We start from the raw sequence: 26,232 nt of genomic DNA, 5'->3' as shown, positions 1-26,232 counted from the left end.
TGCAAACTGCATTTTAAAGTGAACTAGTCCTACAGGTCCTAAATGATTGCCATGATTTTCTTTAATTCCACACAATAACATTTATTTAATACAGCTCTAGCTATACAATCAGGTTTTCAGTTGCATCAAAATCCATCAGAGTCATCTGCGAACTGTAAATCAATGCATGCAGTATATTGGCTAAGCCACACGGGGTTTGTTTAATCAACGGGACTCATAGTTATGAGGCACATTCAAGGTATCATTCCATTGTTCTAGATCAATTGGTGGTTGTGGGATTAAATAAATCGAGTGCAGCTTTTCCTATAGACCGTGTAGTCACTTTCCTCCTGTCCTAATCCTTTTATTTACCATTGTACATATCACAAATGTATGAGCACTTTATATGTCATTTAAAGCATCCCAAAGAAGTGTATATTTATAGCACGAGAAGCACCATTTATAATCAAAAGGATGTAGGCAGAAGAGCTAACTTACCTCCTCTAAGTAGGAATTAAATAGATGCTATCTATTCTTGATTTCTCTTGTTCACGCTTAGAAATAGGAATAGCGTAAAATCAAAACAAGAACACATGTTTTATATATATATATATATATATATATATATATATATATATATATATATATATATATATATATATATATACAGTATGGCCCCTTTCACACGGCTCTGTTGCTCCGTCGACGGAGCCGTTCTGCTCAGTGGGCGATCGATCCGCCGATCCCTGCTGAGCAGGCGGATGACAGCTCCGTCTCCGCTCTGCGTGCAGAGACGGAGCTGTCAGATCCCCGCTGTCCTCTATGTGGGAATCGGATGAGAATGGACCGCCTGTCCATTATCATCTGATCCGATCTGCTGGACGGATGGAAAATAGGGTTTCCATCCATCCGCATTTGACGGACAGGATCGGATCGGATGGCAGCGGGTGTCAGCGGACATGTCTCCGCTGACATCCGCTGCCCCATAGGGATGCATGGGGTATCTGATCAGGTCCGCCTGAAAAACTGACAGGCGGATCTGATCGGACCGTATGTCTGAAAGGGGCCCATCTCACAAAAGTTAGTGGACCCCTCACATTTGTGTAATTATTTATTAAATCATTTCATATGACAACACTGAAGAAATTACACTTTGCTGCAATGTAAAATATCTGAATACGATACTTGGTATTATGTTCCTGTTCATATTTTTTTTAACTTAAAAGTTGACAGAAAACCTTACCAATAATATGTAATGTACTTTACAATGTTCCTGACATATATTTCAGCTGGGTTTTTCATTTCCTGGATTTTTTTTTTCATCTGGCTTTCAGATATGAAAGGCAGAGTGATTTAACACCTGTTTAGATTTGTCATCTATGTGACGAAATGAAAAGTATGCCGTTTGCAATAAACTTTGCACAAAATAGTTAATTTGCATTTAATTTTAATGGTCCAAAGGATGTCAGGCAAAATGGTCGGCCCTCTCGCATGTTTACTTCATCAAATCTGGCCCTCTTTGAAAAAGTTTGGACATCCCTGCTCTAAGGGGTAGTGTGGATCGAGGGGTTCTCCTGGGGTTCCAGGTTCCCACTAATGGTAGGGGGGTCTTCCTTTGTTTCCAAACTCCCACCAGTCCTCTCCAGGACAACCATGACAACAGCCCTGAGGATTGGTATAAAAGGAGAAGAAACTCCAATAGTGTGAAACCATATGGGCTACTTTATTAAAAATGATAGAAAATACACTTACATTCCCCAAGTAAAATAACAACCTTGGTTTAAAACTGGTCATTTTCGGGCAAAAAAGTAAAACACCTGCACTTCCGGGATCGGGGAGGATGAGATGACGTAGCTCCGCCCAACATATTTAGTCACATGACAACTTCTGGGGCATGGGTGACGCACTGAGCCATTGCATTAAATAGTAGAGTGAAATAGCCAAGCCTTGTTTTTGATCCATGGCCATGTTGGGAAGTGATATTCAGGCCTCGTTTTCGATCGGCGGCCATATTTAATGGAACCCAGGCCTCATTGTGATCAACAGCCGTAAAAAGTAATGGAACTCAAGCCTTGTTTTTAATCATCGGAGGCCAGAATGACCAGACCTCACTCTGATTAGTCATCTTATATTAATTTAGTTCTAAAAGGTATAAATCCAAATAACCAAATGATACAATGATTACCAGCCAAGTGGCAAATTGGCAAATGGATAACCATGAAAAAAAAGCTATGTAGACTCCAAAAACCTCGCTAAAAGAACCTCGCTAAAAAAATAAAAGAAAAAGAAAACTTCAAAAAATTGGTGATCGGCTTGGATATTTCACACACCCAATCACTAAAAATACTCAGCACTATATCAACATTACAACACAATACCATCATTAATATACAAGTGTGTGAAATATATATTAAAATATACGTTAATTAAAAGGTAAACACAGGGAAAATTTACCCATGCTCAATCACGTGTAAATTGCGTAAAAGGGAAAACAAATTATGAATAGTTTTCCCTAAAAAGAAGCACCAAAACAGGAAAGGGTCTGCTAGAAGAAAACATAACAAAAAACAAACCACTCCCAATCCCCTCTGGCTTTAGCTGCTGAGGCAACAGCCAAAGGTGTACAATACTGATGCAGGAGTTAAAACCCCTGTTGCTTTTGCAGGTGGTAATGCCTGCCAATGGCGACCCATTCATGTAAATGAGGCCACTCTGCAAATGCCCTACAATTGCATGCTTCTGTGGGTTGATAGGGGTTAAAGCAGTTGATGAGAAAGCAACACAACACTGCCTGCTTTAACCCTATGTTTGCTGTACTGCTCAAGGATGAAGGGCACTGGCACAGCAGCCTCATTCACTTAAATGGGTCATGCTTGGCAGGTGCTACACCCATCAACCATGACAGAGTGTGTAACTTCTGCTGCAGCATTTGTACACCCCTGGTCACTGCAGCTAAAGGGGGTGTGGTTGGGGCGGGGGTGATAAAAAAAAAACACATCTTAACTGAGGATTTACCAGCCCCCAAACTGGAAATGTAAATGAACCCTTACTGTTCTGAGCCCTCTATAAGGCTGCTTTCACACTGATGTGCTGCGGTTTACCTGCATTCTGGGTGCAGTGCATCTGCAATTTTCTGGGTTAGCTGTGCTTTGCCATAGACATCTATTATATCCTGCAGGTGTGGTCAGAAAGTGCACCATATTCGCAGTATATAATAGAAGTCTATGGCTAAGTGCAGCAAACCTGCAGGTACACTGCACTGCACCCACGGTGTGGGGAAACCGCAGTGCATCAGTGTGAAAGCAGTCCTATATTTTTATGCCCAGTGTATTGCTTCACACTGACCTAAAGATCTCTTCTTAACTGCTGCTGGCACCACTCTGGAGACTGCTAGCCAGGATAAGAAGTGGAGTGCAGTTGGTATCACTTCACATGGGACAGGAGCCAGCACTACAGAGGAGGCATCAGCTTATGTGGCTCTTGCCCTCTATTACAGCCCCAACATTACAAGTCATCCCTCTGCATTGCATTCTGTTCAATGCTCTAGGGTGGCGGGTCAGCAAGCTTGGGCCATGATCTACCAGTCACCTGGCCACAATGTAATGGTTGCTGATCCCCTGTGTAAATTATTCTCTAAGTGGCAGGCCGATCTGCCAGACCTCTTTGAGGAAGACTGGGATGACTGTACGAACCACTGTTACTACTATGGTTTCGGCCAAGGATAGGTTTATCCAATTTAAATTTTGACACAGAACTTACATCCTTCTGTTCATTTAGCCAGCACGTATTCCACAGTTAGCCCCCAATGTACTGGATGTCACCTAGCTGAAGGCACCTTCCATCATATGGTCTGGACTTGCCCTAAGTCTCAGGGTTTTTGGGCATCTGTTTTGGAGGTTATTACTGATATTTATGACCTAGCACTTAGTTTAGACCCCAAGGTGCTGCTCTTGGGGGTTTTGGATGGTGCAGAGCTGGGCTGCTATGTTTAACAGTTTTTTTTTGCCTCCTTTTATGCCTGGTGGGAGATCCTTTTATGCCTGGTGGGAGATCATTTCACCTTAGATCCTTTTATGCCTGGTGGAAGATCCTTTCACCTTTGAAAACATCACAGGAAGTGACGAAACGCCTCAGACGTGGAACGCACAACGTGACGTACGCACAGAGTTTTGGAACGCAAGCCGCCACTCTGCTTTGCTGTACAAAGTTGTCACGGGAATTTTTACCTATATGATTTTATTTGATTTGCAATACCCATTTCACGGGGAATAAAGTCCGTTAACCATATTACACTATCGGAGCATTTATATTTTTTATACACCTGCCGTATGCTGATCTGAGGGATGGTGAGGAGGAAACCCTAATCCCCATATCCAGGAGGCAGTACAAGGGGACCTTGGCCCTGAGGGCCTAAAAGCGTGATTGGTCTTAATATCATATGATATTTGAGACCCATTACATCTGGTAAGTCACCCATCTTTTAAAATACCACTGAAAAAAGGAACCTGCACCTGCACTTTAAAAGTCACAAAAAAATTGGAGAGAAATCTGTCATGGAGCACCTTCACTTATAAACTCAACTTTTACACTGAAGAAAATTCAATTGGGACTCTTTATTGTCACTTGCTGATCCTATTTATTATTTATTGTCACTTGTTGATTTTATTTATTATTTATTTTCATGTCACATAATTGATTGATTTAATATTTGCATAATTTTCTATTAATTTAATTTGGATCACTTTTATGAATTCTACACCATTTGCACAATAACTATTGCACATTGCTATATGAATTTAATCGCTTTGGACATTTATTTATGATATTCAATTTTCTGATATTTATTTGAACACCCACTGACTACCTTGATTGTTAGCAAGTGCTGTAGATAGCCCTAATTATTAGGACTATTTTTTCTACAACTACTTTTTTTACTACTGCTGCTGTTCCCCCTCTAATAATTTTATTACATTATATTATCAATATTTTAAACACTAGGCGCATGGAGTACACTTTCTTTTAAGTGTTACTTTCTACCAATACTTAAAATCTGGCCTGTTTTTGTGCCCTGAGGACCAGAGTTGAGAAACACTGCTGTAGAGTGATCAAAGGGTATCCTATGCTTGCCCTAATGCTAATTGCCCTAAGATATTTAACCCCCTGGTTCCCACAAAGTGTCATTGGCTGATAATCTGCCGCAATATTGCAGTTCGGCTATAAGTCGCTGATCGCCACCATTACTAGTATAAAATAAATAAAAATTCCATAAATATATCCTATAGTTTGTAGATGCTATAATGTTCATGTAAATCAATCTATATACGCTGATTGCGATGTAGCAGAAGACATATTGGCCTAAATGAATAAAGAAATTTAATTTTTAAAACATTTTTATTGGATAGGTTTTATAGTAGAAAGTAAAAAATATTGTTTTTTTTTTTTTAAATTGACAGTCTTTTTTTGTTTACAGCGCAAAAAAACAAACCTGCAGAGGTGATCAAATACCACCAAAAGAAAGCTCTATTTGTTGAAAAAAAATGACAAATTTTATGTGGGTACAGTGTCATATGACTGCACAATTGTTAGTTAAATTAACGCAGTGCTGTATCGCAAAAAATTGCCTGGTCATGAAAGGAGGTAAAACTTCCATGCTAGTGGTCAATGTGTTGAAGAATAGATGGTATTTTAGCGATTGGGTTTACATCTATTTTAAGAAAAGAAAAATGGATCGGAGCTACCTTTGAGAGCAGCTGCTAGCCAAGCAAGCAGCCAAGCATGACTGCAGATGTCACACAAACCCAATCTTGTTTGTATACTTCCAGGTTCAATAAACTACAGGTGGCAGATGGTTGGAGATTTTTGACTCTGGGTGAGAACTAGTCTTCTAACTAGAGGGGATCCCCAGCTGGGCTGATGCTTCCAATCAGTGCAGACGAGGTGAAAAGCTCACATTCCTTGTTTTTTTAAAAAAGGTAGGCACATAGGTCGAACACATTTTTTTATTTATTTATTTTTTAATGTTGAATAAATTCTATTTACAATAATGAATTCTTCCAACACTTGCAAGTGCCTATTGTTGTCCACTATTTAATCCCTACAATGCCTAATTATTGCAAGCAGTGCTCAAATAGGTCACAACGCTCACAGAGATCAGGCTGTGTATGGATATGCTTAGACAATGGAAAGCGCAGTGAAGTGCACATATTCATAACAATAAATTAGATTTCAACTTTCATCAGTATAAAGTAAGCAAGAGGATTAAAGATGAATTCTGATTGTTTACTCTGGGTTACTGCACTTTACACATTGCTCTTTTGACATTAAATAAAGGCCATAGAGTTATCATTTGTCCCTTCATGTCACTTTCTTTCTAGAATAAACATCTTATATTCAAGCTGTATCATTCTCAGAGTGAGAGAATTTTATAGCATTTTTTTTGTAATACAAAATATACTTTGTAAACTGCAACATTTGGAATTTCAATGGCATTAATAAATGTACTTTCTGTAATGTAAATGGATCACCGAAAAGCTGCAATTACCATATCATTTGAGCTTCATTAAGCTGCTTAGCAAGATAAATTAAACAAAATAAATACATGTTTAAAACAGGACTCCAAAGTCTAAAGATCCATAAACACTAAGCGTTTAGGCTAGACAACGCACAAATGTCTAGGGCAGTATGTGCCCAGGGACAAATGGCCAGAATGCAGACTTCTTGCATTCTGGGCACTGATCCCTTGGTGCATACTGCCCTAAATGTTCATACTACTAGGTGCACTATTCAGCCCAAGCAGCTGTCAAACTCTCACAACTGTGCCCTCTGTCCACATCTAAATGCCATAGCCCCGTTTACTGGGGCTATATGCCCAGTGTTCACAGGGCATAAGTTGAAACACAAAAAAGAGAAAAACAAAAAAAGATGCTCTTTGCTGGAACTGTCTCTTTGCTGTAATGGACACTTCACTAAATTGTATGGTAAAATACTTGTGTGAACATAGCCTTACAATAATCCTTAGCTCCTCCTTTGCTTTCTTACCTTTACCTATGTCATATTTGGAGACTAAAAAATATTCAATCAGCTGTATAGAACAGTCTGAGAAAAGTAGGTAATAATAACACCCTTGCAGATTAATGGCCCGTGCACATGTCCTGAAAATCGGAATGACAGATCGTCCATTTTTGTTTGCATGCTAGTCACATATCGAAAAATATAAAGTTACGCAAAATTCTCGTATGACAGAGTAAAAAAAATTGGAAGTGATGTAATGTATTTGTATTGTATTTTTGAATGACAACTGTACTGAATAAATTAAAATTGTACATTTTTGGTATCGTCTGAGAAAAATTTTCCAGCTTTTCCGATAATATCAGATGAAATGGATTAGCTCTTGAAAGCTCTGTACTAACAATCAGATTATCGTACGATTGATTCGAAAGCAGTATTTTTCGTCCGATTTTCAGAACGTGTGTACGGGCCATTAGCCTTACTTGCTTAATCTGCAAGGGTGTTATTATTACCTACTTTTCTCAGACTGTTCTATACAGCTGATTTATTACTTTTTGATAGGCTTGTTTTGGTATATACTGTAGACCCTCATCACCCTATAGATGGTGAGACAGAGAGCATTGGAAAACTGAAACTCCCTCTACCCTTGTGGTGCTATGTTTTTCTGTTCATGTTTGGAGACTACCCTTTTGCCCTGTTCAAGTGCTAAAACCCTGAATAGAAAGCTCTTTGTAGACTCTGTATTGGTCTGTTTTAGAACTTGTACAGACCAAAGGACCTTCCCCGTGACCCTGTGTGATAGTGTTGGAGTCTGGTTTAAGACCTGTCCAGCACCCAGAAGAATATTGCTCCGGGATAGGGTTGCCACATCATCCCTTTAAACTCGAACACATATGAATTACACAGGTTCTAAGGCTAATTTAATGCAGATCACATTGGTGCAATGGAAGATATTGCATGTGATTCACATCGCACTGCTGTGCAAACCACATGCGATGTGAATCACATGCATGTCTGTGCGATGCAAATTCAGTCATACAGTTTGTATGGCTGAAGTTGCATTGCATTCGGGCCAAATTCGTGCAGGACCCTTTTCTTGATCTGCACCATGCACTCCGATTTCTGTCCGAATTGACAGTTCGCACTGCAATATGCGAACCAATCTGGGGGTATCAAAAACTTTGTATTGACACTCCCAGCAGGTTGCATATGGCCATTTGAACTGCCTGCGAGTCAGTTGCGATGCAGGAACCCACAGTGGGTTTACAGGGTTTCCCACATCGCATCAATGTGAACCGATCCTTAAAGGGATGAGGTGGCAACCCTACTCCAGGAACCGGGTGGAGCAATGGAGAGCATGGTGATTGTAAGTTTCAGACGGGGATGGTGGGGTGTCCGATGAAAAGAATCTATGGCATTGCCCTATAATCCAAACTGATAAGGCTTTTTGTTATAAAATTGCCTGTGATTTTACAAATTTTAATATTGTAAAATATTTCAAATTTAAACATTTAAAAAGGTTACAAAAATTTGGTAAATCCTACATATAAGAGCCGGTTCACACTGGGGAGCCCCAACTTTGAAGATGCCCCGTGCAGCTCGACTTCATCGCGGCTTGCAAACGACTTCTCTAATATAAGTCAATACAAGCCGCTCTGAAGTCGCCCCCAAGTAGTGCAGGAACCTTTTTCTAAGTCGGAGTGACTTGAGTCGCTCTGATTAGAACGGTTCCATTGCACAGAATGGAGCGCGACTTGTCAGGCGACCAAGTTGCCTGACAAGTCTTGGCAGTGTGAACCAGGACTAAATGTATTTGCTTATGTCTGCCAAGAACAAATATAGAAATAGTAGAAAATTCAGCTATTTCTTGGTGGAGTCTTGGGATAAGCTCAGGCATTTTCACATCCTAGTCTGAATCCACCTGAGCGATCCTGCCAGGAAGCAGTCACTCTACTGGGCTAATAATATGCAGCTGAGGCACCCCCTTCCCCACAGCTGCATGTATGTATACACTCCCCTTGTATATGTGTGGCTGCAAGGTGGAGAATACCTTAGCCGCTAACGGCCCAGTACTAGTGACAGTTTCCTGGTGGGCTTGCTCAGGTGCATTCGACTAGCATAAAAGCATGCCTGAGCTCGTTCCTAGTGGAGTCCTTGGGCCTAATCTAGTAAGAAAAATGCAAACAAAAAACAGGTCAAATGCAAAACAGAAAACATCCAATCAGGTCTAGAGAAATTGAAAGTAGACCTTTTAGTAAGTCTGCATGAATGAATTCCCAATGCCACAATATCTAACAGTATTTTTTTAAGCTCTGCCTTTTATCATTAAAAAGCAATACTTAGGTCTCTCGTCAAGTGACCTTGCCTAAGCTGAGATGATGTCATCAGTCTGCTGCAGATAGGAGGAAACACTTCCTCAATCTCCTCTCACCCACCAATCACACTGCAACACCGTAGCTTTGTAACAAGCTCATTTGCTAGCACAGCCAAGAACCACACAAGTACCAGGATTGACATGACAGAGTTTTATCTAAATCAGAATCTCAGTTCAGAAAGTAGACTGCCCTCACTGCACTTCATCTCAACACATGCACAAACCAATCATCAACCAATTAGAATTCAGCTTTCATTGGTCTGTCTATTGGCTACTACACACCAAAGTTTTTTTTTCTTATATTGCTATTTTATCAGACCCTAAAGGAGTTTTTAAAGGCAGAAAGTTTTTTATTAAAAAAAACGCCTTCTGTGTGTAGCAGCCTACCCAGCACCCCCTAATACTTACCTGAGCCCCATCTCTATCCAGCAATGTCCACGAGTCCCTCAGCCATCCAGTCTTCCTCCTTATTGGCTAAGAGACAGCAGTGGCGCCATTGGCTCCCGCTGCGGTCAAAGTCAGTTAGCCAATCAGGAGTGAGGGGGGCGAACGGCAGCTCCATGTCAGAATGGACACACGGAGCTGCAGCTTGGCTCAGGTGCCCTCATAGCAAGCTGTTTGCTGTGGGGGCACTCAATAGGAGGGAGGGGCCAGGAGCACAGAAGGGGGATCCGAGAAGAGGAGAAACAAACTGCACAGAGGAGGGAAGTATAACATGTTTGTAATTGAGAAAAAAAAAAAACATAAGACTTTACAATCACCTGTCAGTTTTTTCAGGCGGACCTGATCGGATGCTCCATGCACCTCTATTGAGCAGCGGATGTCAGCGGTGACATCTCCGCTGACACCTGCTGCTATCCGACCTGATGTGGTTCATGAAATCCAGATGGATGGAAACCCTATTTTCCATACCTCTGGAGGATCGGATAGGATCAGATAAAACGGACAGGCAGTCCGTTTTCATCTGATCTCCCATAGAGTAGAGCAGGGTTCTGTCTCCGCAAAGTAAGCGGCGATGGAGCTGTCATCGATCCCCGCTGAGGAAAACAGAGTCTGTGTGAAAGGACCCTTGTTTATCTTATTTAGGATTAAACATATGGATGAGTTCTGTGTCTATGAAGTAATTTAATTCTTAATCCGCAGCTCAAAAAAGGAAAGATTTTATTAGACAACAACAACAGGCAAAGAAAACATTCCATGCACACACATAACTATAACATATCTATCCATAAAAATCTGTTTATTATTTAATGTGAAAGATGTTGTTATCTGAGAAATAGATTCATTATTTGCCCTAAAAGATGTTTATATCTCTGGCATGTTGGAATGTCAGAACAAGATGCAGATAAGAATTATTTTTCACAGCAGTCGCATAAAGTCAGTCCTCCCTTGCCATTACTGCTTTGCTCATTACTCTCATGTGTGACAACTATTCATGTACAGAAGCCTAAAAAGGCAACTGCTTACCTACAAGAATATCTGTCATATTGTCAGGAGGCAGTGTTGGTCATCTTACTTTAAAAAAGTAATTAGTTACAGTTACAAATTACTTCTCCCAAAAAGTAATTGAGTTACTGACTCAGTTAACACATTGAAAAAGTAATTAGTTACTCAGAAAAGTAACTGCGACTTTTTTTACTATTCTATAATGCAATTACGTTCTATGAGATCTTAAATAGTTGTGGCGATGTGGCACACTGTGGGGGTCTGAGTCCTGAGTCCTCCTGACTGTGAGTAATTGTATTTTGTTTTGTTTTTTGGTACCTGCTGCCTGGAGTGGCTGGCTGTTGGTGGTGTGGCACACGAGTGGTGGCAGTGTGGCACATTGGTGGTGGTGTGGCACACTGGTGGTGGCAGTGTGAAACACTGGTGGTGGCGGTGTGAAACACTGGTGGTGGTGGCGGTGTGGCACACTGGTGGTGGTGGCGGTGTGGCACACTGGTGGTGGTGGCGGCGGTGTGGCACATTGGTGGTGGCGGTGTGGCACACTGGTGGTGGTGGCGGTGTGGCACACTGGTGGTGGTGGCGGTGTGGCACATTGGTGGTGGCGGTGTGGGTCTGAGTCCTGACTGACTGTGAGGTTTTTTTTTTGGTACCTGCTGTGCTGGGCTGGCTGCTGGAGGTGGTGTGGCCTGGCAGGCACTGGCACACTGTCCGGGTCCGTCTGGCTCCGTCCTCCTCCTGGGGCTGGCGCGCTGTGCTCTCTGCCTCTCGAGCCCGATATACCTTGATATGATTAAACCATTATGAGAAGATGGCTGCGGAGGCGGAGATGACGGGGAGACAGTGGGGGGGGTGTAGCCACTAGCCCCCCCCCCCAGCAGTGCATCTCCCCGTACTCCACACCGCAGCTCCATATCATGAAAAACGATCTGCCTCCACCCGCTGTAGTCATCTCCATAGTTTGCAGGACCCTCCATGGATATGTAGCCAGGCAGGTTCTGCCAGAGCATTGCATCTCCCCGTCATCTCCGCCTCCACAGCCATCATCTCCGCCCCTCTGCAGCCATCATCATCTGCCGAGTCTCTAGTGTCTCCTTGGCTGAGTCTCCTCCTCTTCTACTTCCTGTACCGCAGACAGCGGTCATAGAGGAGAGGGGGAATTACAATTACATCTACTGCCATCTGGTGGCAGTAGATGTAATTGCAGTAACGCAGCCGGAAGTAGCGGCAGCGGCGTTACAGGGAGAGAACGAGTAATCTGATAGATTACTTGTTACCCTCAAAAGTAACAGCGTTAAGTAACGCCGTTTACTTTAACGCAGTTACTTCCATCACTGTCAGGAGGTAACAAGTACTTCTGGGTCCAAGAATTCAGTGGCTTAAATTAAACCCACAACAGTAAAATCAATATGTATTTGCAGTAAAGCATGTTTGTTCTGCTCACCGTGGAACCTAAGGGGTTAATCCTCCGCATTTGTAAAAAAGCTGTTTGATTCTGTCTTATCTGATCTTCCCCTTCTTCCACTCTCCCCAATCCGTCTCCTGATAGTACAGAGCCATTGAAGTCACTCTGCACATGCTCAGTTTGGTGTGTATTGCTAGAGAGTTTTTCTTCTTTTTTCTTAGGAGGGTGCATGTGATTAGCACAAGGCCAATCAGCACTGTCCAGACAGAGGGCCAGGGGTCCTGCAGCCTCATAGGACAGTAAGAGTAGAATGAAAAATCCTACTACAAGCTTTAACCAGACACTGATAGAAGTCACAAGACTGCTATATACTGTGAGGGAAAATGGAATAGCCATTTTATTTATCAAACATTTATTTCTGATTAAACAGATATATTGGATGTATATTTTCTTCAGAAGTCATATTGTTTAATAGCTGTATTGCATGTGTTAAAATGCTGTTTACATCTCTAGCTGTCAAGATTGCTATCTCGGCCTTTGAAGACCTGTTCCCCCAAAGAGCCACTGGAAGTGACAAACCTATGTGAATGACCATCCACATCTCAATCAGCTTCACCAAAGACACAGATGTGGCTTCAATAAAAAATTTGGATATCTAGGTGCCACCCACTTCAGAACATATCAATTGTATTAGCAGTCCTTAGACAGAGCAATACTTTTGAAACCAACACCATGTATTTTGCTGATCTCCCTGCATGTAGGTCTAGCTACATGCTTGTATAATAAATACATCTACTTTTCAATCCAGCTTCAGCAGTCAAAATGTCACTGAAACCCATACATTTTGGGGTTTCCCCGACAACAGCTGATGAGAAAAGTACATAACTTCAAATGGTTACAGTGGTTACTTACATTTCACTGTTATCTGTTGCTTTAAAAAGTAATAGCTTTAACTGTGATCTTATTAGGGTCATTTTGAATTCTTGTATGTGAATAGGCCTCTGTTTTTTTTACATGATGGCTCTATAATGACATTTAGTTACACATCTGCCATTAATATCAGGTTATCTGCCAGTGTATGAACAAAGAAGTCTGAAGATACACACAAGGCCTCATTCATTCAAGTGTTTTACATAAACATTGTCAGTATTGTCTCAAATAAACCACCTCCACCACTATTTTGATTCTTCTTGACACTTCCTATTAACGATAATTTTTAAAATGGCCAATGTTATCCAACTTTTTGAAAAAGGTGGTGGAAACCTAAGCTTCACTTGAGTTATTTGAAAAGTATCGGCAATAAATGAATGGCAACAAGCACAGAATATCTACTGTAAAAATCCTATTGGCATGTGGTAACGTTGCTGTAGCTTACTCAGAGCAAAGTGACTGTCCTCTCTACATGTTTCCCTGTGTTTACTAACAAAACAACGTGGGTGAAACTATTAAGAGAAAAACAGATAAAAAGTACGTATACAAGAACATACAGAAAACACAATGAATAGTTAGGCTATAGATGGCAGAAAGTCCAAGCCTACCAGCGATGTTGCCTTTAAGGAATGCAAAGAAATGCAGTTCCAGTCCAACATGTGCTCTGATAGCTGGCTCCTTCTCTCCAGTCTCTGAGATGGAGTCTGAGCTCCCAGAATGCACCTGTTTCCTTTTGTTAGACTGAAGGGTATTGGGAACTTTTATTAAAGCTGAACAGTTTCTAGTTTCTGCAAAACACTAAATTTATAACTGGCTTCATCTAGTGTTTTTTCTTTTAAACTCTGCAAGGTAAAGGCATTATAAAATACTTAGTTTGGAACGAAGGCCTCCAGTGCCCACTGTCATCGAAGACAGGGCTTTCATCTTCACCCGTTCCTCCTTCCGGGTTCACGCCCTCCAACCTTCTGATATGCCACGCCGCAATGACATCAGTCCCGCGCATGCATGTGGGAGTCACGAACCACGGCACGGAGCTCTGAAGGGACAGCATGGATATGGCGTCCTTTCAGAGCACATGAAGTCACGTGGTGACATCACTGGCTGCATGAAGTGTGAATATCTCCTAAACCGTGTAGGTTTAGGAGATATTCACTGTACCTACAGGTAATCCTTACTATAGGCTTATCTGTAGGTACAAGTGCCAAATAAGGGTTTACTTCCACTATAATGAATATCCTGCTGAAGGCAGAATAGTAACAGAGTCTCTTACTAGCCCACCACTTAACCAACCTTCCCTGTTCTCCCTGCTGCTTTGATAGTGAAACCCTATGTAAGCTTCATATTGGATAGTGTCTGAGAGTATACATGTTTTAAAGTTGTATTAAGGTTTTTTCTTTCATTTAAAAAAAAAATAACAAACATGTTATACTTACCTGCTCTGTGCAATGGTTTTGCACAGAGCAGCGCTGATCCTCTTCTTCTAGGGCATCCCATTGGTGCTCTTGGCACCCCACTGGTGCTCTTGGCCCCTCCATTTCTATGAATGCCCCCATAACAAGCTGCTTGCTTTGGGGGCACTCATGCGTGCTCGCTTCCGAGCCCTGCTCTGTGTGTTAATAAGGCACACAGAACAGGGATCGGCCCCACCCTCTTCTCCCTCCTCACTGGCTGTGAGCTGTGATTGACAGTAGGGGGAGCCAATGGCTCTCCCTACTGTCTCTTAGCTAGTCAGGAGGCAAAGACCCTGGAGAGCAGCTGCTTTCATGCACATCGCTGGATCAAAGTTGGGTAATTATTAGGGGGTCTGTAGGGAGAGCTACATGCTGAAAGTATTTAACCTTTATGCATAGAATGCATGACGTTAAAAAAACCTTCAACCTCTTTAAAGATGTCATCCTTTTTAGATAACAGTGGACTTAAGAATTAGCCACTCAGGCCTGAGCACTGCACCCTGGGAAGGTTTCACATGCTTCCCCAAACCAAGAGAGCTGTGGGCAGCACTGCAATTATGAGAAAAGGAGGACAGCGGGCTTGTCTAGCAATGGATTTTATCACTTTGCCCTGAATGGCCACGGTACCAAAGACAAGAACAAAAAAGGTAACATATTGCAGCTTACCAGTCCTTAGAGTTGTTGGCTGCATTGGTTTTCTTTTTCAGGCAAAGTACATTTTCTGCAAATATAAAAAAAATCCTGTTGATCCTGAGGGAAGTTTTATGTCCTTGTAATGTTCTGTGCACTGAGAAGAAATCTCAAACAATCTTATCTGTTATCCTGGCTATCTTCTTTGAACTACAAAACAAAATCAAGCAAGTTGTTTGTTTGGAAGCCCAGATTCTGGTTCAAAGGACTCGACTAGCAACATTGTGAAGCATTACCAATTTGGAGAGGAGTTTTCTTCTTAAACATTGACTGTTGGCTAGGGCCAGTAAAGAGGAGGGTTGAAATATAGAGGTTTTGATTCCTTTACATATTTTATTATCTTTTGTTTTCTATTTTGTTCTATTTCATATGATTCCCTTTGCCGCACGGAATATAAAGCATCATATAGTAGCTTCAAAATGCTTTAGCTATGTCTGTTGTTGAATGGACCATTTCCCCCCTGTTATTTATTTATTTTTTCTATGCAAATGTTTTGACTTTTTACTCTTTAGCAATCTTGCTTAGTATTTTCCTGTTTTTTTTCTTCCCCATTTGTATCTTTCCCTGACAACTCTATTAAAAGGCACGTCTGGCCTCTTCTTCCAATAGCTCCTTTAGTTTATCTCTTTTTAAAACCAAAACTTGTTGTATCTCAACCTCTAGACTGTTTTTATGTTTCTGTTCAATCTCGTTTTTCTCTGTTATTAATATATATATATATATATATATATATATATATATATATATATATATATATATATATATATTCTTTCCTTTTTTTTCCCCTGGAGCCTATTAAAATAAGTATTCCTTCAATATATGTTTTATGAGCTTTCCATATTGTAGCATCTGGGGTTTAATTCTCTAAGAAGTATTGTTCCAGTTTTTTCTCTATCTTTTTCCCTACTTATACGTCCAAAGGGACAAATGCTAAGACTAAAAAGAAATTGTGGAGATCAACAGATACTGGAAGAACAGACACAAATGCTGATGACAAGATTTAAGGAAAAAGGATATAAACAAAACGAATTAGAAAAGGTGAAAAAAGAGGTTGAACAAATAGACAGAGAAAAATTATTGGAAGATAAAATAAAACAGAATAAGGATTACGGACTTGCTTTTATTACAAATTTTAATGTTCGTCACAAGGAAATTGAACAAATCATACAAAAGCACTGGCACCTTCTCCTGAGAGATGAACAACTCAAAGATATCCTCCCAGAACGTCCAACATTTATTTACAGGAGTGGTCTAAACCTGAGAGATAAATTAGCCAAGAATGTCCCGAATCCCCCCAAAAAACTGTGCACTTTCTTTGATTTAAATGGTTTTTACACATGCGGGAGATGTAAACCCTGCAGAACGGTAAAAATTAGGAAAAAAAGAACATTGGAATTTACATCAAACACTACGAATAAAACCTATAAAATCAAAAATGTAATAACCTGCTAGAGCACACATGTGACATATCTGCTGACTTGCCCCTTTAAGCTACAATACGTGGGACGCACCACGAGGAACCTAAAAACACGCATTGGGGAACATATAGATAATATAAAAAAGGGCTTCAGATACCACAGTGTTTCCTACCATTTCCATTTGAAACACAATAAAGACCCCACTTTACTCACATTCTGTGGCATTGACATCATTGAACCCCACTGGAGGGGGAAGAATATGAGGATTGCAGTTTCGCGTAACGAAACTAAATGGATATATTTATTATCTACGTTACGCCCCAAAGGAATGAATATAGTCATGGATATAAACTGCTTCATATAAAACCCCTAAAAATAAGAATGAAACATACTGCGTTTGAAATAACCTAGACACTCAATATATATGTGAATGGATAATATATGTATTCACTACCCTTTGGGCACACGGCCCCATCACTGAATTATTTAATCACTTAATTAATTTATTTATTTATTTAATCACTCACTACTAATAAAATTTTGCTAGCCTTCCCTCCAAGGAGAATCTCACGTCCTTTGAGAAACTGATTGCTACCCCTTTGTTCTCTTAGTTGTTGTGTCTCCATAATACCAGACCGGGTAATATTTTGAGTATATTTTCACATTTGTATCTTGTGCAATGTATGTTTCTTGTAAAAATACATGTGTCTTTTAGTTAGCATATTTAGTCCTCTAACACTATATGTCAATAAATTTAGGGAGTTCATGTCATCTCTCCTTCCCCTCTCACCTCCTGAAATGTATTATCTCTCCTTCTCCCACCCAGTCTAGGCCAAGTGCGGGAATAGAGGCATTCTCTGGAAGTCCTCTGAGAGGATTTAGACCTGAGTTCCAAAGGAGAGGTGACATCAACAAATGTTACTGTAGAGTCAGCACAACATTGTTTTTCCCTTAATTCCCCCCAACCCATCCTTCCCTACCCTTCCCCCCCCCCCACTCATCACCTCACTTCCCTATAACTTCCCCCTCTCTTCCCTCCCCCCAACCACCACCTCCCTATCTCTACACATGATGTGATGTTGGAAAAAAAAGGGAAGTGATTGGCGCTGCCTGGTGGAGTGCTTAGGGAATAGGGTCTTACTATACTGATGGTAAGATGTTATAAGGGGATCTATACAAAAACCCCTGGTAAGATCTATGCGTAATTTGTTTAGACAATATGGTGTAACAAATATCAAACTTATTTAAATCAGGGCAGGTTTGTGTATAAAAAAGCATCAGATAAAAACTTATTTAAAATATATCAGCAGAAATATACCATAAGTGCAATCGTGCAAAAAGGTGCAGAGGTGAGTGGCAAATGTGAAGTAATAAAAGCAATATTACAATGATGGAGTTCAATAAATAATAACCAGTAATAAATTAACATCCATAAAAATGACAATCGGTAAATATAATCATGAGTGTACAAATAAATATAAGTGCGAAATTAAATATATATATATATGACTACCAATAAATAAGTGAGTGCAAAAGTGCAAAAGTGCAAATTACTCTTAAAAAATGAAAAAAATGAAAAAATATATATATAAATAGCAGTATCAAAAAGGTGTCCGTATAATTAATCCAATAAATAAGTCCAAACGCATGTGCAGTCTCGGTGACTTTGAATCCAAAAAGAGTCCTAAATAAGTGCAATCCGTATATGGTGATAAAAGGTGCTCCTTTATCTATGCCCAAGGTATGGTGGGTGGGCGGAAAGAAGAAGTGTTCCCCTGAGCCTGGGGTCCTGCGCTTACCAGATTCCCTTACCCCTATAGGGGTAAACAGCGGGTCGATTATTAGGGGATCGCTCCCACACACTGGCAATCAGGATGTTCCCAGATCTCGGTTCCTCTCCTTATTGGTGTATAGATGTCGGCTCAGTATATGTATATGGAAGTCCAGTGCAGTACCGGGTATATGGGAGAAAAGGGAAGGAGCCTCCAATAGTGTAGTATGGTTTATATAAAAAAGCTTTATTCAAGTAAAAGACAAGTACTCACATATTGTAAAAACGAAATGTATGCCCGTCTGGCATAGGACCCGCAACTTCCTCTTTTGCGGTGCACACTGCGAGATAGCGTGCGTCCCAACTGCCGGATGTGCGTTCCAAGCCTCGGGTGTGTAAGACGGAAATGACGTGGTCACGCTCTCTACTGGTTTCGTCTATCTGACGTCATCTGGAGAAGCGCTGGCCACGTCTCCTCCGCCTCCTTATATATCATGTAGTTACCAGGCAACCCGGTCAGGAAGTTTTGTATTTAATTCATATGGCCAATCCGGCCGTGGTGTGTCAGTAGTTGCTAGGTAAAAAAGGTCTACTCTAAAGGCTATTGTGTTTAACCAATCTGAAAAATTAAAAGCTGTGTGTTTAACCAATCTAAAAATAGTGTGTTTAACCAATCTAAAAAAAAGGATAGGGGGATTTTTGTCATCAGAAGTTGCTAGGCAGAAGTAGTGTATTGACTGGCATAGGAGAAGGCTGTAGGGGCGTGACCACGTCATTTCCGTCTTACACACCCGAGGCTTGGAACGCACATCTGGCGGTTGGGACGCACGCTATCTCGCAGTGTGCACCGCAAAAGAGGAAGTTGCGGGTCCTATGCCAGACGGGCATACATTTCGTTTTTACAATATGTGAGTACTTGTCTTTTACTTGAATAAAGCTTTTTTATAAACCATACTACACTATTGGAGGCTCCTTCTCTTTTCTCCCATATACCCGGTACTGCACTGGACTTCCATATACATATACTGAGCCGACATCTATACACCAATAAGGAGAGGAACCGAGATCTGGGAACATCCTGATTGCCAGTGTGTGGGAGCGATCCCCTAATAATCGACCCGCTGTTTACCCCTGTAGGGGTAAGGGAATCTGGTAAGCGCAGGACCCCAGGCTCAGGGGAACACTTCTTCTTTCCGCCCACCCACCATACCTTGGGCATAGATAAAGGAGCACCTTTTATCACCATATACGGATTGCACTTATTTAGGACTCTTTTTGGATTCAAAGTCACCAAGACTGCACATGCGTTTGGACTTATTTATTGTATTAATTATACGGACACCTTTTTGATACTGCTATTTATATATATTTTTTCATTTTTTCATTTTTTAAGAGTAATTTGCACTTTTGCACTCACTTATTTATTGGTAGTCATATATATATATTTAATTTCGCACTTATATTTATTTGTACACTCATGATTATATTTACCGATTGTCATTTTTATGGATGTTAATTTATTACTGGTTATTATTTATTGAACTCCATCATTGTAATATTGCTTTTATTACTTCACATTTGCCACTCACCTCTGCACCTTTTTGCACGATTGCACTTATGGTATATTTCTGCTGATATATTTTAAATAAGTTTTTATCTGATGCTTTTTTATACACAAACCTGCCCTGATTTAAATAAGTTTGATATTTGATACACCATATTGTCTAAACAAATTACGCATAGATCTTACCAGGGGTTTTTGTATAGATCCCCTTATAACATCTTACCATCAGTATAGTAAGACCCTATCCCCTAAGCACTCCACCAGGCAGCGCCAATCACTTCCCTTTTTTTTACAATTTCTTTGAATGCTCCCCTTATAGGGTTGCATTTTTTGAAGTGGGCAGCAGCCAGGTGTGGTGTTAATCCTTACATATATACCCATCCTAAGCGCGGAATTACATCCACCCTTTCTCATGATGTGATGTTGGGTAAACCATCTCATGGTCCTAGAATAGATAGACATCTAACACTTGGGCCCTCCCTGGCCTTCTACTCCTTTTCCTCTGCGTGATGCTTTACTTTCCTGCACGTGGACCTCATGCTTCCTATCTGAGGGTAAGAGGATCCAGGCACAGCTGGGTTACCGTCCTGTATTCTCTGACCCCTTCCTTCCCCCTCCCCCTCCCGCCCATCCCCCCCAACCCTCCACAGTCCCCCCCCGGTGGATTTTTTTCTTTGCCCACTTTGGAGGTCTCCTTAGTTTATTTTCTTTTCTTCAAGGCCAGACGCCACTGTTCTTCCTCTGTTGTTTCTTCTGTTACTGTATCTTCAGGCCAAACCTGGCTTTTTTGTTACAGGGATTTCCCGTTTTCCACAAAAGTCTTGTATCTCCTCAGGGAATATTAGTCTAGCCATTCGGCCGTCCCTCCTCCCTATCAGACAAGCAGGGAAGCCACAGTTGTACCGTACTCCTTGCTTTTGCATTGATTCCACAAGTGGTTTCAATAATCTCGTTCTTAACGTGGCCTGTGATAGGTCTGTGAAGACTAAGGATGATCTAACTTTTGAAAAGTTCGGTTCGACCAGAACACCCGAATTTCAGGAAAGTTCGGTTCGGATTCCAGAACCCCATTGAAATCAATGGGACCCAAACTTCTGGAATCCAAAAACACCATTTTGAAGCCCTAAAACCCAACAAATGCCCCTAAAAAGTGCCTAGGGTTCTGGGTCATGCCCCATTAACTATTAATCACACAAAAAAAAGTTCTTAAAAATTGTCATTTTTGATAAAAAAGCCAATTATTGAAAAAAAAAAAGAGAGAGAGATTTTTTGATTTTGACTTTGGATTTAGTATCTGGGGGGTCTAAAACGTGTACATGTGAAGTTTCAGCTATGTAGCATGTCCAGAACCATGAAAAAAAAAAAGATAATTTTTCAGTAGAACAGGGATGTGGGACCCTCCTTTTACACCTATATGATCTTTTTTTCTGGTTCTGGACATGCTGAAACTTCACAGGTACACCTTTTAGACCCCCCAGACACAAAATCACACAAAAAAGTTCTTAAAAATTGTCATTTTTGATAAAAAAAAGCCAATTATTGAAAAAAAAAAAAAAAGAGATTTTTTGATTTTTACTTTGGATTTCAGATCTGGGGGGTCTAAAAAGTGTACATGTGAAGTTTCAGCTCTGTAGCATGTCCTGCCTCCAAAATCCCCCCAAAAATGCCAGCAAAAACACACCTGGGCATTTTTTTTTTGACGCTAGCGTTTTTTTGGCATTTTTTTGGGTTCTTTTGAGGCAGGCAAAACATCTGAACTTGTGTATAGTGGTATATATACACACAGAATTATATGTATATAGACACCTAGCCATATATAGGTGTGATAGTAGCAGAAATATATTACTGTAAATGATTTCATTAGCGCAAGCATATATTTCTGCTACTATCACACCTATATATGTCTAGGTGTGTATATAAATATATGGATGTGTGTATATACACCACTATACACAAGTTCAGATGTTTTGCCTGCCTCCAAAACCCCCCAAAAAATGCCAGCAAAAACACACCTGGGCATTTTTTTTTTTGACGCTAGCGTTTTTTTGGCATTTTTTTGGGTTCTTTTGAGGCAGGCAAAACATCTGAACTTGTGTATAGTGGTATATATACACACATAATTATATGTATATAGACACCTAGCCATATATAGGTGTGATAGTAGCAGAAATATATTACTGTAAATGATTTCATTAGCGCAAGCATTTATTTCTGCTACTATCACACCTATATGTGTCTAGGGGTATATATACAGACATATATGTGTATATATACCCCCTATACACATGTTCAGATGTCATGTCTGATATAAAACATGTCCTCAAAAAAGCACTGGCAGTGGCAGCCCCTGCAGCATAAAAAATGCTTGGCTGGTGAGAAGCCATATTCCAGTTCCGAAGCAACTCAGAGAAATGATCATTTCTCTATAGCGGTCACCCTGCTATGGAAGGGTTTTGTCACCCTGCCATAGCAGTCACTGCCAGTTAACCCTACACTACACTACGGTCCCTTTACACTTAACACTTTCCCTACAGAAACTAAATTTTTGAAGCTAACTTAAGTGTAAAGGAGCACTCTAACTACACTAGATATCCCTTTCCTCACACTAATAAATAGCTAAATGACACTTTTAAAGTAAAATTAACAGAACTGCTTCCACTCTCTTCCATGTCCAGTATAACAATGCTAGGAATATGGTGGGGGGCGATCTTATATACTGGGGGGCGTATTCACTAATGATTGGTCTAGGGACCCCCTAGTCACTCCAATCACATTCCTAGCATTCTCCTGCCCCCTCAATTGGCTTTTGCTAATAGTTCTGGTCCAATCACGGGCTTTTAAAGCCCATTTCCTGAAGCATTGCATTTTGGTCGGTTCTGGTTGCCGAATTCCGAACTTTTTGGGCAAAGAGTTCTAAATTCGGCCGAACCTCGAACACCCAATGTTCGGGCCGAACCGATGGTCGACCCGAACCGTTCGATCATCCCTAGTGAAGACCTGAATATTGGCACTTTTGTAATTTATGGGTGGCTTTCTTTTCAGACTCACCCAGATCCGGGCCTTTTCTGCATAGCTCTGGAATCTTATGATAAAATCTCTAGGGGTGGACCTTTTGTTCTTCTTACCCAATGTACTCTATCAATCTTTATCTGTTACGTTTCCCCTCTACCCAACAGTGGGTTAAAGATTTTTCTCATTTTGCCTATTAAATCCTCAATGTGCGTCAGTTCCGGTAGGCCCTGTATTCTCAAGTTCTTTCTGCTGCTCCTGTTTTCTTGGTCTTCCATTTTATAAGCAAGGTTTCTGTGTTCCATTTTTAGGTCTTTCATCTCTCTTCTTCAATTTTTTATTGTTTGTATATAGCTGTCTTTTCTTTTTTCTAAGTCTTCCACTCATGTTAATAGATGACCCAAATTGTTGTGAATGGTTATCAATTCTGTTTTTAGAGATTTTTCTAGTGCTGCGAGCATAGCCGCCATTTCGACACTTGTGGGCAATTGATCGCTTGCTGTCTGGGCTTGATGGAGGGCTGCGATCCAACATCGGCTTCCAGTTCTTATTCTGATCTTGATTGCACTGTGGTGTCCAGGCCTAATGATGGCCTATTTTGTTTGCGTTTTTCTCTTGCTTTCATTTGTTTTATACAAGTTCCATGTAAGTTCTCTAGGGTTTGTTTATCCAGGCTGTTTTCCTGTATCATAAATTTCTTAATTGTTCTGGGGCTAGAACTCAGTCTAGGCGACTTTGTGGTCTCGTACCGCCTCTTGCTGATTTACCTCTCATACTTTAACATTTAGTTTTATAGCCCCCCCCCTCCCCTGAGACTGGAAGATCCTGGTGGTGCCTGCCCTTCATTCAACTCGTGGGCTTTGTCCGCCGCCTCCGAGCTTCAACAGAGCACACTCCTCCTTACTCTCTCCCTCCCGACAAATGCCACAGTGCACTCCCATGCCGCCCAAGCACCCCACGGCTGCCCCGGCTAGACAACAGACCCACGGCGCGCGTGGGTGTCAGGTGACAGATGAAGGTCAGACTGAATCAGATCGGACCAGGTGAGTCGGCTCCACTTCAGATTGCCCTGCTCCCGTCGGCTCCGTTAATCATGGCGGCCAGCCGGACTCCATCCCAGGGCAGGGACTGTAGCAGGCACGGGGGGCCGGATGGATAAGGCACGGGGATCCTCTGTAGCATGACGGGATGGTACTGCTGCTCCCTACCAAGCTCTACACGTGCGCCATGTAGGCACCTCCCCCTCTGGTGAAATATGGAGGTTTAAGACCCAGATAGCTGGTTCACAGTTAGAAGATAGTAAGGGGGAAAAGTGTTAGAGAGGCTTGTCCTGAGTTTATACAGTCCAATAAATATGCCTGGTTGCATGATCACTTCAGGAGTAGCATTGTTTTAATACATCCTTCAGCAGTCAACCAACTGACTGCTCCAGTAGGGATGAGAGCATGTGTATAGACCAGGAGAAAATACTCCTGGTAGGGGATTCAATTGCAGTATTAAAAGAACAGACATGGTAACCTATCACCAGGGCTGTGAATGCCAAAATGTCTGATATTAATCAGACTCTCGGGTTCGACATATTGTGGATAAGGCTGACGAATTGTTGGATGGGGCTTAGGAAGGCCCAGCTGTAATGGTACATGAAAACAAAATGAAAAAGTTGGCAAAGGATAAAGTTTTCAAAAAAGAATTTAGAATAAAAATATAAATGTGTAACTCTCCTCTACGAAATGAGAAGAGCAAGGGTTGCCAAATAGGGTCCGCAGCCTAGGATGACAATGCATCTCCTCCATAGTGAGCGAGTATTGTCACTCTAGGACAGGAAATTAAATGTACTTCTTGCTGGAACACCACATGAAAATAAATGGGTTCCGGCAGTTGGATAGAGTGGTGATAGAGTTTGTTTGGGCAGGGGCTGTCCCTAGGGTTGCGAATGCTACCCTGCAACTCCCGTTGTCCCTGGGTGGGCTGGCATTACCCAACTTTTGCTACTATTACTGGGCGGCTGTGTTGGTCACGGTGAGGTGGTGGTTCGCACAGCCCGGGGACAACCCGGCGGTGAGTCTGGAGGCGGCGATGATGGGCTCTTACACTGCTCTTGGTCACTTGGTATACCATGGCCCTGGGGTGTACCAACAGCTGACTGTCCCTATGAGGACAACAGTGAGGGTGTTGGGACAGATGTCGGCTGTGGTCGGTGACCCCGACACTGTCTCCCCCCATACCCCACTTTGGGGTAACCCCAGGGTACGGCACCTCCAGTCCATCCCGGACCCGGGTCTGTGGCACCGGTTTGGGGATTATTAGGTTACAACAGGTGATGCCTGCGGGTGTGCTTCTCCCATTCCTGGCGCTTCGCTCTTCCTATGATCTTCCCTCCTCTATGCTGTTTCGCTACCTGCAGCTGAAGCATGCCTTGCAGACCCAATACCCACGGGCTGTCACGCTGGCCCCTAACACGGTGGAACGGTTCCTGTCAACCCGACGCGCTGACTGTATCCTGTCTTCTGTGTACCTTAAGATCACTTGTAAAGTGGACGGGGAAAGCCCCCGACTCTATGCCCTTTGGAAGGAGGACATCCCGTCCCTAGATGAGGAGGCCTGGGAGGAAGGGTTGGGTGGTTATATCTCTGGGATGATTTCGGCCAGGGTCGCTTTATTCAACTCAAATTTCTCCATAGGGCCTATTATACCCCTCAGCGAGTGGCCAAGATATACCCTGGTTGTTCGGATGTATGCCCTCGGGGCTGTGGTCAAACTGGTACCTTTTTCCATATGGTGTGGTCCTGCCCTGTTGCTCAGAGGTTTTGGTGGGAGGTGGTTGGTGACCTTGAGGGGTTGGGGTTACTGGCATGGTCCTTGATCCCAGAGTCTCGTTACTGGGTCTTTGTGATTTAGTCTCTCACAGGAGGCATATGCAGCTCTTTATATTTTATCGTATGTTCTATGCCCGGAAAACGATATTGTTGCTTTGGAAATCAGCTGAACCTCCGCTACTATCTAAAGGGCAGACCCTGGTTGACTCAGTTTTACCACTCTATAAACTCACCTACATGAGCAGGGGCTGTCCTCAGAAATTTGACAAGGTGTGGGGTTTGTGGGTGGCCAGGGGAGGGCTGGGATGAGACCCTTCCCCTCTTATATTCTCTTCTCTGTCTACTCTCTCTTGGCCTCCTCTCTCCTGCTTTGC

The 26,232-nt window shown here is 41.8% G+C and overlaps 1 protein-coding gene across 1 annotated transcript in view; it reads right to left on the bottom strand.

The window, feature by feature from the left end:
• IP6K3 (inositol hexakisphosphate kinase 3) overlaps positions 1 to 26,232 on the bottom strand; it is a gene marked incomplete at both ends in the record, with an annotated part of 401,291 nt that overhangs the window by 172,824 nt on the left and 202,235 nt on the right.

Source organism: Pelophylax lessonae, assembly GCF_965119305.1.
Source record: "Pelophylax lessonae genome assembly, chromosome: 2".
NCBI lineage: Eukaryota > Metazoa > Chordata > Amphibia > Anura > Ranidae > Pelophylax > Pelophylax lessonae.
The sequence above is the reverse complement of the archived record's forward strand: the minus strand, read 5'-3'. Positions and strand labels throughout refer to the sequence as shown.